Source organism: Triturus cristatus, chromosome 3_1, assembly GCF_964204655.1.
Source record: "Triturus cristatus chromosome 3_1, aTriCri1.1, whole genome shotgun sequence".
In the NCBI taxonomy this organism is placed as follows: Eukaryota; Metazoa; Chordata; class Amphibia; order Caudata; family Salamandridae; genus Triturus; species Triturus cristatus.
The window spans coordinates 605723172-605737706 of record NC_140583.1 but is presented as its reverse complement, the minus strand read 5'-3'; the positions used below and the strand labels follow the sequence as shown (position 1 = coordinate 605737706).

Below are 14535 nucleotides of genomic sequence, written 5' to 3'. Positions count from 1 at the left end.
TAATAAGTCCGTCGATTGTCTCTCTCGGTTGCCTGTTGAGTATGAACAGAATGATGCTGAAATTGAGAGTATATGTTGGGTTGCTGAGCCAGCCCTGTCCAGTGGAGAATGGTTGGATGGTGTAATGAAGGACAAAATTATTTCTTCTCTCAGGATGTGGACGAGCCAGGGGTGCCCGGAGTATAAAGTTTTAGACCAAGAAATGAAAGCATATTGGGCTGTGAGAGATGAGTTGTCGTTTTATTGTAGAAATCTTATGAGAGAAGACAGAGAGATTCCGCCGGTTGAATTCAGGGACTGAATAATTAACATAGCTCATGAGGGCCACATGGGAACAAGTCTCACCAAGGCTCGGGTGAGAGAAAGATACTGGTGGCCCGGTATGGATCATATGACTGAAAATGTTGTTAAGTATTGTGTGTTGTGTGCCTCCAGCGATAAGTCTCGCATTCCTAATCATGCGCCCTTATCTCTTGTAGAGGTCCCTGATGTTGTGTGGTCAAAATTGGGCTTAGATATTGTAGGTCCTTTTGAGCTTTTGCCTTCTTACAAAAGTTTTGTTCTTTTATTAGTGGACTACACTTCCAAGTGGGTGGTCACCAAGTGTGTGTCTACTGTGAACACTAAAACTGTTATCGATTTCCTTAGAGATGTATTTGTTTCTGAGGGTGTGCCTAAATTTATAGTTACGGACAATGGGGTGCAATTTGTGTCCCATGAGATGCGCAAGTTTATTAAGGATCTCAACACAATTCATCAGAAAACGGCCTTATATACACCGCAGGCCAATGGTTTGACTGAAAGGATGAACCGGGTTGTCAAAGGTTGTACTCAGCCTGCTCTTGATTCAAGGTTGTCCTTCAGCAGTGTCTTGAAAGATACGTGGTGGGCACACCGTACTACTCCTAATGTAGTCACGCAAAAGTCTCCTTTTGAGGCCTTGAGGGGAAGGAAAGCTGTTTCAAAGTTAAACCTGGCTTGGCTGCCTGCATGTATTGATGTGGGTATTTCTGTTGAGACAAGGCGTTCTAGAATTTCTGAGTATCAGCAAAAATACAAGTTGAGTTATGACTCCAAGATGCACGTGAAAAGCAAGAAGCGGTGCCTTTGTGAGAGGGTTATGGTGAAAAATACAAAACTTACTCTGAAAGGGAATTCTAGTTTCATAGGTCCTTTCACAATTGTGGCTATCAGAAAGAATGTTGTGAAAGTTGACACAGGTTGCATGTGGAGAATGTCTAGACTGGTGAGATATACTGGGAAACCATCAAATGTACATGCACCTTATGAGAGTAGTTTATCTGATGTTTATGACTCCTTGAATGAAGATACTTGCAGCAGGAAAACTGATGCTTCCTCTGGTAGGTGTAGAAATCTGCCTGTGAAGTTAAGAGATTATGTGTTATATTGATGCAATGTTCTCTTTTGCCAGGTTTCCTTTGCAGGATTTTGTTTGTGAAGCTAAGAGACTTTGACTATGACTTATATTTATGCAGTGTTTCTCTTATGCCATGTTTTTTTCTGCAGGATTCTTAAACTTTTGTTTTTCTGTACTGCAATTCTTATATTTTGTTTTTCCTTGTTAGTTGTTCTTTCCTTATTGGGAGAGGGGTGTGTTGTAATGTTAGAGATGCATGGAACCCTGCCATGTCATGGAATGTAGTGATGCATGCCATCTCATGAATCACTCATTCCAGAGCTGGGTATCCTGCTGTACAGTTGGTGCTGTACCGTAATGCGGTGTTCCTGATTAAACCCTTAACTTCTAACCAGCGTGAGGACATCGTAAATTTAACAGTGACCATATGTGGTGTGGGTGTCTGTAGATCTGAAGGACTCCTAGCATCGAGAACTCTTTGCACTAATTGTCCGTCCTATATTCATCTCCCCCCCCCCCCCCCCATACTCGACTCTTCTCTCGGAGTTGAAATTACGTTTTTAACTATACTTAACAGTATACATTTTCCAATGAATGAAGATTATATTATTCGACTATGATGTGAAGTATTTTCTGTACTTCTCAAAGTATATAAAACCAGGGCTTTAAGTTGGCCGGGTCTCACCGGCAGTTTTTTTTAAAGGGGGCCTCGAAACGGGTCTTTATCGGGGTCTGTTTTGTGCCCTGGCACAGGAGGTCCGTTTTTTTCGTACTGGAGTAACATTGATGCGCGTGCTCACACTGCTCACTTCTCACTAGTGGAGAAGTTACAGCATGACGTCATGCCAGGTGAGTTTTGTAGGGGGAGTGAAATCCTTTAAAGAGAGTGATTTCCCTTCTCTTTTTGAAACTCAGGAACAGCAGCGTCACCAGGGCTTTAAGTGGAAGTTTTTTCAATATTATATACAAGCTACGGTTGCTGCTTATTTATCTTATGCAAATAACAGCCATTGACAAAGCCAATAGTCCTGACTTGTTGTAGGTATGATGTTACTTTTATTATCCTATATCTGGATCAAATGACAGAAACCGCAAAATACAAATAAGGCGGCACACTATGTATGCTTAAGCACAGGTTTTTAGCTTCGTGTTTAAAGCCACGCCCTTAGTTACATTGGACACGCTCCTTTGAGACCCCTCCCCCCTCCGTTTTTTTCATCCCAGTTAAAGCCCTGTATAAAAACATACAAATATGCACACAAAAACACAAACAAAAAAAGTGTGAACGTACATTACGTCTTATGCCCATTAAAAGGCCCAAAGTAGCATTGTACGGTATTTCGTTTGTGTATATAAATTACTAGGGGCTGTGGTTTAAAAAGTTAAAGCAACAGAATATTTTTTGTTACAGGGTTTAAAAATTTAAAGCAACGGAGCTATATTTTACGGGATTATCGACTTGCAAAATTTGACAAAACCTATAAAAGTAAATTAAATCTGCCCTTTAAATGAAGCATTCAATTACAGTGCCTTGGCACCCTCTGGTGGTGAAAGTGGTTCTTTACAAAGACGGTCAATATTAACAAGGATAACTAAATAATGCTATGCATGCCTTACATTCCCTGAACTAGAGAATCCCTCATTCGTAAAGGCTTTGAAATCCCTCTTCAAAGCTTCGCGACCTTGTAGGATGCTGTTCGCAGTTACTTTATCCCCAGACTGTTGAAGTCTAAACAGGCTGGGACAAAAATTGTGCAACAAACGCTGCAAGTTGCCGGGTTAGAGATGGTGACCGCGTATACGGTGTGTATGCCATTGTGTTCGGCTGTTACATTCTAAGCTTCCATTTAAAATGCTTTGGACTCTCAACATTTTATTACAGACTAAGGACAAAAATGAATAACGGGTAATAAGACGTTTGCGGCGCACAATGTACATTGATCTTTGTTTAGTGAAAAGCACTTCTCAAGCTACACAAAGTTATAGAAAAGGCATGACAGACATGGGCAGAGAAAGGCCCTGTTTGCACACAGAGTGGAAACCTCATGTGCATTAGAAGGGAAAGCTTCATTTGTACCTAGAGGGCCCCAGCTGTGGAGACTGCGCTGGCAGACAGAGAAGAGGTGCACACATAACTCGTGCAGGACCGCCAGCGGCGGTGCACGCTCTCCACTCGAAACGGGAGTAGCTTGTGCCTCACATGTCCTTGCCATCAGGGCACAAGTCCCAAAAAATGAAGGGGGGGGGGGGGGGACTAACCAAGTTCGGCAGAATGCAAGTGAAAGCATGACGTGTACCATCACAGTGCATGATGTCATGACGCGTGACGTTGCACGTGACATAACAGGAAGTGACATAAGAAGTGATATCAGATATTAAGACCTCACACATGTTTATCAGGTATATCATGAGTACATTTATGCGCATTATGAGATTTAACAAATTAGATTTTGCGTTGGGGTTGTGCCAAAAAAGTGGAGCAATCCTGACGCAAAATCTGGGCCTTAACTAATAAAAAAAAAATTAAAACCCTGCTACAAAGATATTGGCAACAAGGAGAAGCATGGCAGTAGATCTGTTCGGCTTAATTGGTTGCAAATTCTGCATTTTAAAATATTTGATTGGGTTAACCCCTTCAGTGCTCATGACGAGCTGGACTCGTCATGGGCCGCGGTGGCGCTGTGCCCATGACGAGTCCAGCTCGTCATAGACCCCGCCTGCTAATACAACGGCCGGCACAGGGCGGGGAAAGGGGCGGGCACTGAAGGGGTTAAGGCATCTTCTGTACAGGTGTCCAGTGAATCTCAGGGAATAGTAGTAATGGTGAGATAACTCTCAAGGTTAACTTATTTGTGGGAGAGATCTGTGTTTTGTGAAGTCTCAGATTTGAATCAAAGAAGTATAGAAGGTTAATGTTTCTCCTGCTAAGCACATCATGTAACAGGCAGATGACGGATATGTATTTTATGTAGATAGGTAAGTGGGTTACTGCTTTTAACAGACAGATCCTTTTGTTACCTGCAGTTCATAAATTGTAATCCTTCTAATATAGCCACAGTGAGATACGGACATGTGACTCCTACACCTTGTAACACATCTTATACATTTTTAACACACTTACATGATTTATTTTCAACGTATAATGTGTATGTTTTGTAAAGAGCTCAGACACCCCGCATTGGGTTTCGTAGCCCCATAAAAGAAATAAAAAACAGTGCTATTGAAATAATTTGTGTAAATACTGGGACAGACCAACACATCTGACATTCTTACAGTGCATTCACTTATATACAGGCACTAAACAAAGTAAAAAGCATGCCTCTCTTAAGTACCTATGAAGCGATAACAAGCTGTGTGCCTTTGTTTCCCCTCTGTTGCATTTACTTTTAAGTGTGAGGTTCCAGGCCGGCTCCAGTCAGCATATTCAAACAAAAGGAGGCCTGATGGGCCCTTAACTTCGGTCTTTATCTTGGGCCAAGCTGGAGAGGAAAAAAAAAAACCTCAACGCCTGCACGATGCTGCTGAGAATGGAAAGCAGACAACTTACAGGCGCTGCTGAACGTGTCCCAGTGTCTGAAAATGACACCGGGACAATTTCAACATACTTCTGTGGGGCAGAACGTCTTGGCAGGGTGGACCCCCTGAAAATAGAGGGTGGACGCCGTGTACCTGCGTGTACCCCCGACTTGTGCCCTGCTTGCCATACAAAACAGTTCGAAATGCAAGCAAGCCCTGCGACGAGCTGCTTTCCCTGGCTGGGGGAGGCTGGGTGGTGCAGGAGGACTCTTCCGTAAGTAACTGCCCCGTATACATCTCTCTGCCCACGAGAAACTAAAGAACCAATAAGCCAGGCTGTGCTATATACAAAAACAGAACATAGGAAAGGAGAAAATATATGCATGCTATTTGAGCCCATTTTGTTGTGACAACTAGGATCAGAATGATAGACGAGGGTCTAAACACCTCAGACTCAAAGATGGAATGAGTTAAAAAGAACAAATATTTGGGGAAATAGTTTGGTTTTACCCTACATAAATTGCTTTATTTTACCTCAATAAACTGACAAGAGTGCCAGTGTCTCAAATACGAGTAACCCATTAATATCAATATCCTCAGATAAGTAATTTGCCACCAGGCTGCATCAGTACCTGGTTACTGAGGGAGAGTGTGCACCCAATGCCTATCCGCTACTAAACATAAACACCCCCAATAACCTTACTTAAGTAGCTGCAAAGTAGTTTTAAAGACCAGACCGGTATATGGCTGGTTGGGAGTACCACTAACCCGGACACTTGTACATTTAAATTAAAAATTACAAGTAGAAACACTTTTATGCAATATAATCTGACCAAAAGTGTTTTCTTTAACGTACTGAGGCTATCACGCCTACTGACAAAATCAGAGAGACCCCGAAAGGGCTGAATCCTATTGATAACATATTTCTCTGATGGAAACAGAACACGGGAATGGAATTAAGTAAAAGTGTAATATGGGAATACCATTCTAACTTAGACAGGGAACACTAACAACTTCTTGCATCATTCATTTACCAGCCTACATACAGCACGAGAGATTTTCAGTGGCTAAAGCATTAGCAATATCATTTGTATCTGCTCTGCAAAGTGATGGAGCAAGGTTTCGTATAAAAGAAACTTGCTTGTATGCAATCCTCTCAAATAACATGTAATCACGTAACCAATCTGTTCGGAAATACTAATATTGCATTATACACGACTTACTATATCTAGGGGAATCTTTTATATGTGTATTACTAACAAGTAACCTGAGTGTCTTAAAATGGCAGCCAAAAATGCGGGAACTTCACTGCGCATGCGTCTACTGCATCTACGCATTATGACGTCTTCTGTGCTTGGGGGGAAAACTTTGCAGCTGCGCAATAGCTTGAAACTCACATGTTAATGCACATGTTATTGCTTAAACTAAACCTTATAAGTTCGACTAAACACTAATGCGAAAGATTAAGATAAGTAAATGGGGATTGAGTAGAGATAAGTGGGATACAGTGAAATCATTTATTTTCGTATTCGAACGTGTCTTTTTCTGACTTTATAATTAGTTCATATTTGGGCCTCGGAGGGGGACTGAAATCCCTACCCCATTTGACTCGCGTGCAGGCGCACAGAAACCTGCCGGAAACCGTGATGGCACAGTTGAAACACAGCCAAGGCCACACTGGACAGATACGCCTGTGAACTCAACCTATTGACCCAGACAAAGGAAGATACTGAGAATAATGTTCAAAATGTATTGATCGTAATGTGAAATGCGGGTGGGAATAAAGCTTTGGGAAAGTAAAATAAGGGGCGGGAACTTAGAACAATGGCCTTCAGAAAACATATTACTTTTAGTATGGTGTGATGAACTCACCTCCTTGCCCTGTCCAATCAGAATAGGGGAAAACACAATATTGAAACATTGGGGGGTGGTACACGAACACAGAATAGTATAATTGAAGTAGGATAGTTAGTTAGATGTCACTGACCCGTCACAGACACGTATACTGCTACAGATGCTGTCCGAGATGGACAAGGAGTTGGGTTCATCTATCACCCTAGGTAAATATAATTCTGTGAAATCTGCCTTTGTACCGGTTCTCGTTTTCCTCCCTTTACAGGTACTGTCATTACAATATATTATTGAGACTTATTATTGATCTAACTAAACTGGATTTCTTTCCTGAATTGAAACTCGATGTTAACATTGTATTTGATCTTTGAGTCACAAAATTATTGATTAGATAAAGATTTTAAAACTTTTCGAGTTTGTGGGTGTTTCAAAGGTAAAGTTAATGTCATTTCTACTTTAAACTAACTCAGCAACCTGATTCATTGAGCAAAGAAAAATTATTGACCAGGAGATCGAGTTGGTAAGATTTGGTTAAGGTGAATATCAAATTACAGGTAAATCACAAAATTGATGACAGCGGGTTTTTACTAGCTTACTTGTATGAATGTTATGGGCCCAGGTGAGTATATGGTATGTGTGAGAAACCCAAGCTGGTAACCCGCTCCGTCAAAAGTGAAATCAGAAAAAAAAATCATGAAACACAAGTTGGGAAAATGCTTTAACAAGTTATATTCCCAAAAAGACAGCAAGGTGAACTGAAAACAATAAGGGTATACTAAAGTAAAATGTAAGATTATATTTGATAAAGTGCTGCTGTTTTGTTTTGAAACCCCACCCCACCCATAACCATACAGGCCCATTTCATTACTGTCGGTCGCAACATTTTTTTGCCCATTTGCTAATCACCATCAATGCCTCTCTTCCTTGTGTCAGCAACGTGACCATCAACAGCACTTTCAGGACTGATGCTCTCCGTACCAGCAACCCCTGGACTACCACAGTCACAATCAGTAACAAATATAAAGCAAATAAATTCACCAAACCAAGTCACTATGACCACCAGCTCTATCTTCGCATCAGTACTGTGTCCTCATTCATTCTAAAGAACTCTGACAGTACATACCATTTAGAGCAACAGAATATTTCTGACTGAAAGGATGCAATACTTCAAAAAAACTAAAAACATTTTTTTTTTTTTTAAAACAGTTAAGCTGATGTTTTCCTTGTAGGCAGTTGTTCCCTTGCCAGAATCCCAGGCAGTAATGAGCGATCCTAAATATTTAATGAAGCTACTGTTCCATCTGCAGGCGCTGAGCGTATACAACGGCTTCGTATCTCCTAACTGGGTATTTAAATGACGCAGAATGCCTTTTAGTAAATTAGTCCATGCCACATAAACTTTGCTGTGATTGCCTCTCTAGATATATTCGGAAGGGGTTACCCTTGCGTGTAATTAGTGGTGCTGTGGCAGTTCCATACACTTCATGCGGAACGTCCCACCACACATTTGACTTTGCCTCTGATTTCTCGATTGGGATCTCCTTGCCAAGCACACAATGCCTGCTAGTGGCTTTGGATACTGTTTGCCATAAGTGGGCTGGATGCGAGGCCTGCACTCTATGAGGAGCATTCCACCTCGCCACTGATTTCATTACTGGAGTGACCCTTTCTGGTCTCTCCCACTTAGATCATAGATAGGCCTCCCATAGCCTTTTATGCCTTCCAGTGCAAGTCTTTTGAGTCGAGAGGAGTTAAGTTAGAACATTTTTGGCCCTAACCACTGTCACTACACTGCAAGATCCACTGTGAGTCCCAGGAGTGATGTCGGGTTCTCCCACCCCCTGATTCTCCTTTTCCGGACCCCCATCCTCACTAGGACTCTTCTTCAGAATGGAGATAAGTCCCGACCCCAATGCCTTCATCATGAATTACCCAACTGACCTCTCCAAGAACGCGGCCAAAAAATACAAACATCGCTTACTCAAAGCTAGACCAGAAACCCTAATCTCAGACCACTACTTCTGCACCAACAAAGGTTCTCTGGTTAACGACCTCCTCTTCTATACTAGAAAGCGGGCCTGATGGCAATCTGTGCTCTACTCCATGCTTCGAATAACTGGATCCAAGAAAACCGCACGTCCTCAAACTAACAACGTATCCCTCGTCCATTCTCAAAACCACCACAACTATCATCCTCTACAATAATGGCATTATCCTAATCCAAAACTCTAACATCAACCTGGCAAAGATGGCCAATATTTACCCAACTCTCAGGAAAGCGGTCTACGGTGACGCCTCTGACCCCAATTCAACCACCACGTCTCTGCTGGGCTTGACCATTACCCTGCCTTTAACAGTAATGAGTACCCCACTCTCCCTAAACCCCTCACCTCCTCTTGCTGAACCCATAGCCTCCTTGTCCCCAGTTGGATTACCTCAACTCACTAGAACACCCTCTTTAATAGTCAAGAGTACCCCACTCTCCCTATACCCCACACCTCAGCTGTCTGATTACATAGCCACTGTGTCCCCAGTCAGATCACTTCAACTCACCAGATCGCCTCCTCAACTGGTTGATGGCTCTATGGCCTCAATCTTGTCACCGACTGTCAGTTCGACACACGGTGACTCCCAAGCGGAGATGTTCCCTCAAGTCCTATAGTCCTCTCATGTAACAGACATTGTCCCTCTCACCAACCCTATAACTCTGCCACATACTAGACTTGAGTCTGGGCATCGGTCCCCCTCACAAGCCCCAATGGCCTCAATCTCCTCACCTGCTGTCAGTTCAACACAGGATGACTCCTGAGTGGAGTTGCTCCCTCAAGTTCTACAGTTCTCTCTTATTTCAGATGATGTCCCCCTCCCCTACCCTATAACTCTGCCGCATACTAGACTTGAGTCTGGGCATCGATCCCCCCCACAAGCCCCAACAGGCTTACTCCGAAGATCCCCGTCGCCGATCGCTTTTCCCCCACTCCTTCCTCCCCTCGCCCAACACTCAGACTTGGCTGCGCGCCTTGACGATATATCTCTACAGCTACACTTTCTCTCCTCCGAACTACATGAGCTGAAAGCCCTCTCAAATGATCTCTTCCCTATGATCAGTTCTCTCCTTACCTCTGCGAACTGGCCTAGAGAGACCTCTAGGACTACCGATCACATGGTCCAGCCTTTAGCTCCCTCCACCCCGAAATCCATTCCACTACCCAACTCCAACGCCAGTCACAGAGGATCTGAGTCCCACCCATTGACCACTGATCCACATGACTCTCACAACTCTAGCACGACTTTGTCCGAACCTAACCTCGACCCTCCGAGACAAATTCTTTCCATCCTTTTTAACCTGAACAGAGAACCCCGTCGCAATCTTAGATGCAGCAATACTGACAACCTCACCTGTGTGAACGTCACCCAGACGTCTTCCCCCCCAAATCCACACCGTCTTAAATGTGTACTACTTAATTGCAGGTCAGCCACTAAACACGCCTCCGATATCGTCAACCTCATCCAACACAATGATTTAGACATTATCATCCTCACTGAAACCTGGCTAAATCCGGCTTCCACTCCTATCTTAGACCTTCTAGTACTTCCCACTCATGACATAATTAGGCTTGACAGAGCTTTGAAGCTGGGTGGGGAACTAGCATGTATTCACAGAAACACACTCTCGGTTTTCACTCAGATTCCTCGACGTCCACCTCCTGTGAATACCTCTGTCTCACCATATCAGTATGAACCTACCTGTTTGCAAACTTCACACCTTTTTGATAAACAAGGTTTAGGTGACAATCTCCCTTTCACTGAGCAGCTAATGGAAATCATCTCTAGCAATGTCAACTCAGCGGTGTCCCAAATCTTCATTGGTGATTTCAACCTTCATTGGTCTAACCCCAACGACCCCGCTGTATCTTGCATTAAATCTTTCTTAATTGATCAAGAACTGACTCAGCACTGTGACCCACCAACTCATATCAAAGGAGAAACTTTAGACCTCATTATTTCTAAAGGACAGTCTATCTCCATAGATTCCATTACCCCTTGTGACTGGTCCGACCACCACTGCATCCTCTTTTATATCAACAGGGAGGTATTGATGAGGAAGGCTAAACCACTAAAATCAAAGATTTGGAAAAGGGACCTAAGAGCAATAAACTCTGACAAACTAGCTGCTCACTGTAAATCTGCCCTCTCCTTCCAAGCAGACATGGTTGAGGTGCAATCACTCACCGACACCTACAATTCGACCATCTCCAACATCATGGAGAATATTGCTCCACTCCAACAAAAAAATGCTGCAACAAAAATATCCAAACCGTGGTATAGCGAAAACTTAAACTCAGAACGCCGCAACCTTAGGGCATTTGAGCGTTCCTGGCGAGTCAATACCTCCTCGGACCAACTAAAACTCATTAGAGATACCAGGAGCCGCTACAACAAACAAATCAAGAGTGCTAAGGTGGCCTACTTCAGACACCAACTGGATTAAGCGGCAAACCGCCCCAAGAAACTCTTCGAATTGGTCAAACAACAATCAGTCGTTGGGCCTAACCAATCTGATCTTGGTGGCAACCCACCCTCTTGCTATGATCTTGCCGCCTTCCTCACTGAGAAATCAAGAATCATCTCCACTGACCTCGCCTCTAAGAAGGCTCTACTACCTTCTTCCATTGCTGCCTCATCCATTGACTCCTCTGAAAAGCATAAATCGACCTCCAAGAACAATGTATCATGGGGCACCTTTACCAAATTTAGTGAAAATGATATCTTCAAGATTGTTCAGAATATAAACCCTTCCAGTCACTTCAGCGACCCGTTGCCCCCTTCTATCTTTAAAGAAATCAATAATGCATTGATCCCTACATGGACTAGGATTGTAAATGCTTCCCTATCACAAGGCATGATCCCAGACTGCCTAAAAGCAGCTCAGGTAACACCCATACTAAAAAAACCTAACGCTGACAAACCGGATCTCAAAAACTTCCGCCCCATTTCCAACATCCCCACTTTAGCGAAACTACTAGAAAAATGTGTGCAATCCCAACTCTGTGCTCACATAGAGAATTACCAACTCCTAGACCAGCATCAATCCGCCTTTAGGACGGGGCACAGCACCAAATCGGCTCTCACTCACGTTTTTGATGACATTTTAATAATGCTAGACCAAAATGAATCCTGCCTCCTGATCCTCCTCCACCTTTCCTCCGCATTCTACACGGTTAATCATGACAACCTCTTATTCATCCTGCAAAATAGAATGGGTTTTTGTGATCAGGTGTTACAATGCTTTTCATCCTTCCTACATCACAAAACTCAAAGACTCAAGGCACACCACTTTCTCTCCCAGACCTCTCCCGTACACATAGGGGTCCTCCTAAGACCCGCTTTATCTCCTATTTTCTTCAACCATTTCTTGGAACCTCTTGCACATTCTCTAAATTCCATGGACAATCTCTTCCACATGTATGCGGACGACACGCAACTATATCTGAAAATCTCATCCTCGGAAAATATAATCTCACTCAATACTACCCTAATGTTTACTCAAAACTGGTTAACGGAGAACCATCTCCTGCTCAACACTTCCAAAACGGAATTCCTGCTCATCTCCCCTCCGAACCTCATCCCCAAGCAAGACCTTTGGCTGAGTCACCTCACTGCTTTCAACTGCACTCCTCTCATCGTAGACGCAGCCAAGTCTCTCGGTATCACCATGGACAAGCACTTGAACATGAAAGGTCATATCAGCAATGTATGCAAAGGAGCTAACCACTTGATGAGGTCACTCAGAAATATCAAACCTTTCCTTCCTCTAAATGATTTCAAGCAAGTGGTCCAAGCGCTTGTCTTGCCGAGGTTAGACTACGGCAGTGCTACCCTCTCTGGCCTTCCCAAATACGCCCTGGCTCCACTAAGGGCTTCACTTAACGCGGCTGCTAGACTGGTTACAGATACCAAGCGAAAAGAATTCCCAGCCCTAAAATCCCTCAATTGGTTGCCCTTCGAAGCACTAATTCAATTAAAGATTGCTGTTATTACACACAAAGCCCTTCACCTCAACACTCCTACGTAACTTGCTCAAAAACTTAAACTATCCTGTGGTGTAACAGCTTCAAGAAGCGCCTCTACTCCCATCCTTAATAAAAAGAGAAGTTGTCACCGAGCCTTCTCCGGAGCTGCCCCTAAGATTTGAATCTCTTTTTCCACTGGAAGTTCGCAGAATCTCCTCATCAACGGCGTTCAAAGTGGAAGCCAAAAGATTTCGAATGAACAAATTCTTACCCTAAGAGGGTTAGACTCACGGGCCCGTTGACATTGCTCCTACTACCTTTGTTCTACCATTTGACACACCTCCCCCTTATTGTACACGGTGTCTCACCCTTGCTGCCCGCCTACACCTGTTTATTGTATTACCCTCCTGGTTGTATTTTGCACTGTATTTTTTTTCTTTCTTTTTTTTCTCTCCCTTCTTAATGGATATTGACATAGATATCGCTCCCACCATATTGTAAAGCGCTCTGTTATCCCTCGGGATCTTGTTTGCGCTATATAAAACTTTAAAAATAAAATAAATACAGTAAAGCGAATGATAGACTTAGGGAATGGAATGTTTAAGACTGGAAGCGTGAAGGAAGGGAGGTGAAATTGGGAGTTGTGGGGGAGGGGGGGGGGGAGATCTCATCCTTCTTGATGCAGTTCATATAAAAAATATGAAGAAATGGTACAATGTAATTACTGCTTTTAGCCCTCCCCTTCTACGCAGTCTAAAATAAGCAATTTGGAAATCACAACACCCACCCTCACACAGAAGACACTGTTCAGCACTCGCCAGTCTACTGCAATGCCCGGGAAGACTCAAACAAGCACTGCTGTGTAAAAACGTAGATGTACTTCATATTTATTCACTTCAACTTTTTTTAACCTCATTATTTACCATGTTTTGGCATAACGTCTTTATTATTAATTCACGCTTTGCACAGTCTCCTTTTCCTTACCCCTTGTCTTTCCAATTCCCATTGTTTCCTTGTGAGAATTAACATACTGTTGCCTCAGCCACTCACCCATTTTATTTCTTTTTCCTCCTAGTTTCTGTCTCCTTGGGCTTTATTTTTCTTTAGTTACCGTTCCCTGTTCTTGCCCCTTTCATTCGATTCACCAGATCACCTCTTTCCCTATTTTTAAATCTTTTTTTGACATGTTTAATATTTCGAATTTATTGCATTAACATCTTTCCTACTAAAGACCATATTTATTTTACTTCTTCCTTTTCCCGTGTCTCTTCTGGAAGAATATTGTCATACACATTCAAAAGTAAAAGAAAGGCCACCATAAATGCAAAGTAGAGTACAACACCTTAGTATGGGGACCAAGTCGGAAAAAAAAAATCCATAAATCCTAAGCTACGAGTAACCAATTCACAGGCAAGGTTCGAAAGATGCCATTTATTGGCAGAAAAGATGGAAGATGGCAGCAGGATACAATGCGGTCCAGGGAAGAAACTCAGGGAGAGCTTACATCAGCACAGTAACACTGGTTAGAAAAACCCTTTAATGAAGGATTCAGTATTGGACTTCCTGCCACTCACTATGGGACACGAGGGTGTGTCTCTTTGACTGCCCTACTGAGCACATACAAACTTCAGAATGGCATGTGTTAATATGTTCTAGTTCACAATTCTAAGTTGCGAAAAACACGTCCACGGTGGCGTGTAAAGCTAGGGAAAAGGCATCGCTGTTGAAAAGTAGGGCAGTGTGGGATTCACCAATGCATTTACTTCATCTGAAAGA

At 43.0% G+C, this 14535-nt stretch overlaps 1 protein-coding gene across 2 annotated transcripts in view; it reads right to left on the bottom strand.

The window, feature by feature from the left end:
• The window catches only part of LRRC28 (leucine rich repeat containing 28), a 431942-nt gene that overhangs the window by 334020 nt on the left and 83387 nt on the right, over window positions 1–14535 (bottom strand). The window lies entirely within an intron of this gene.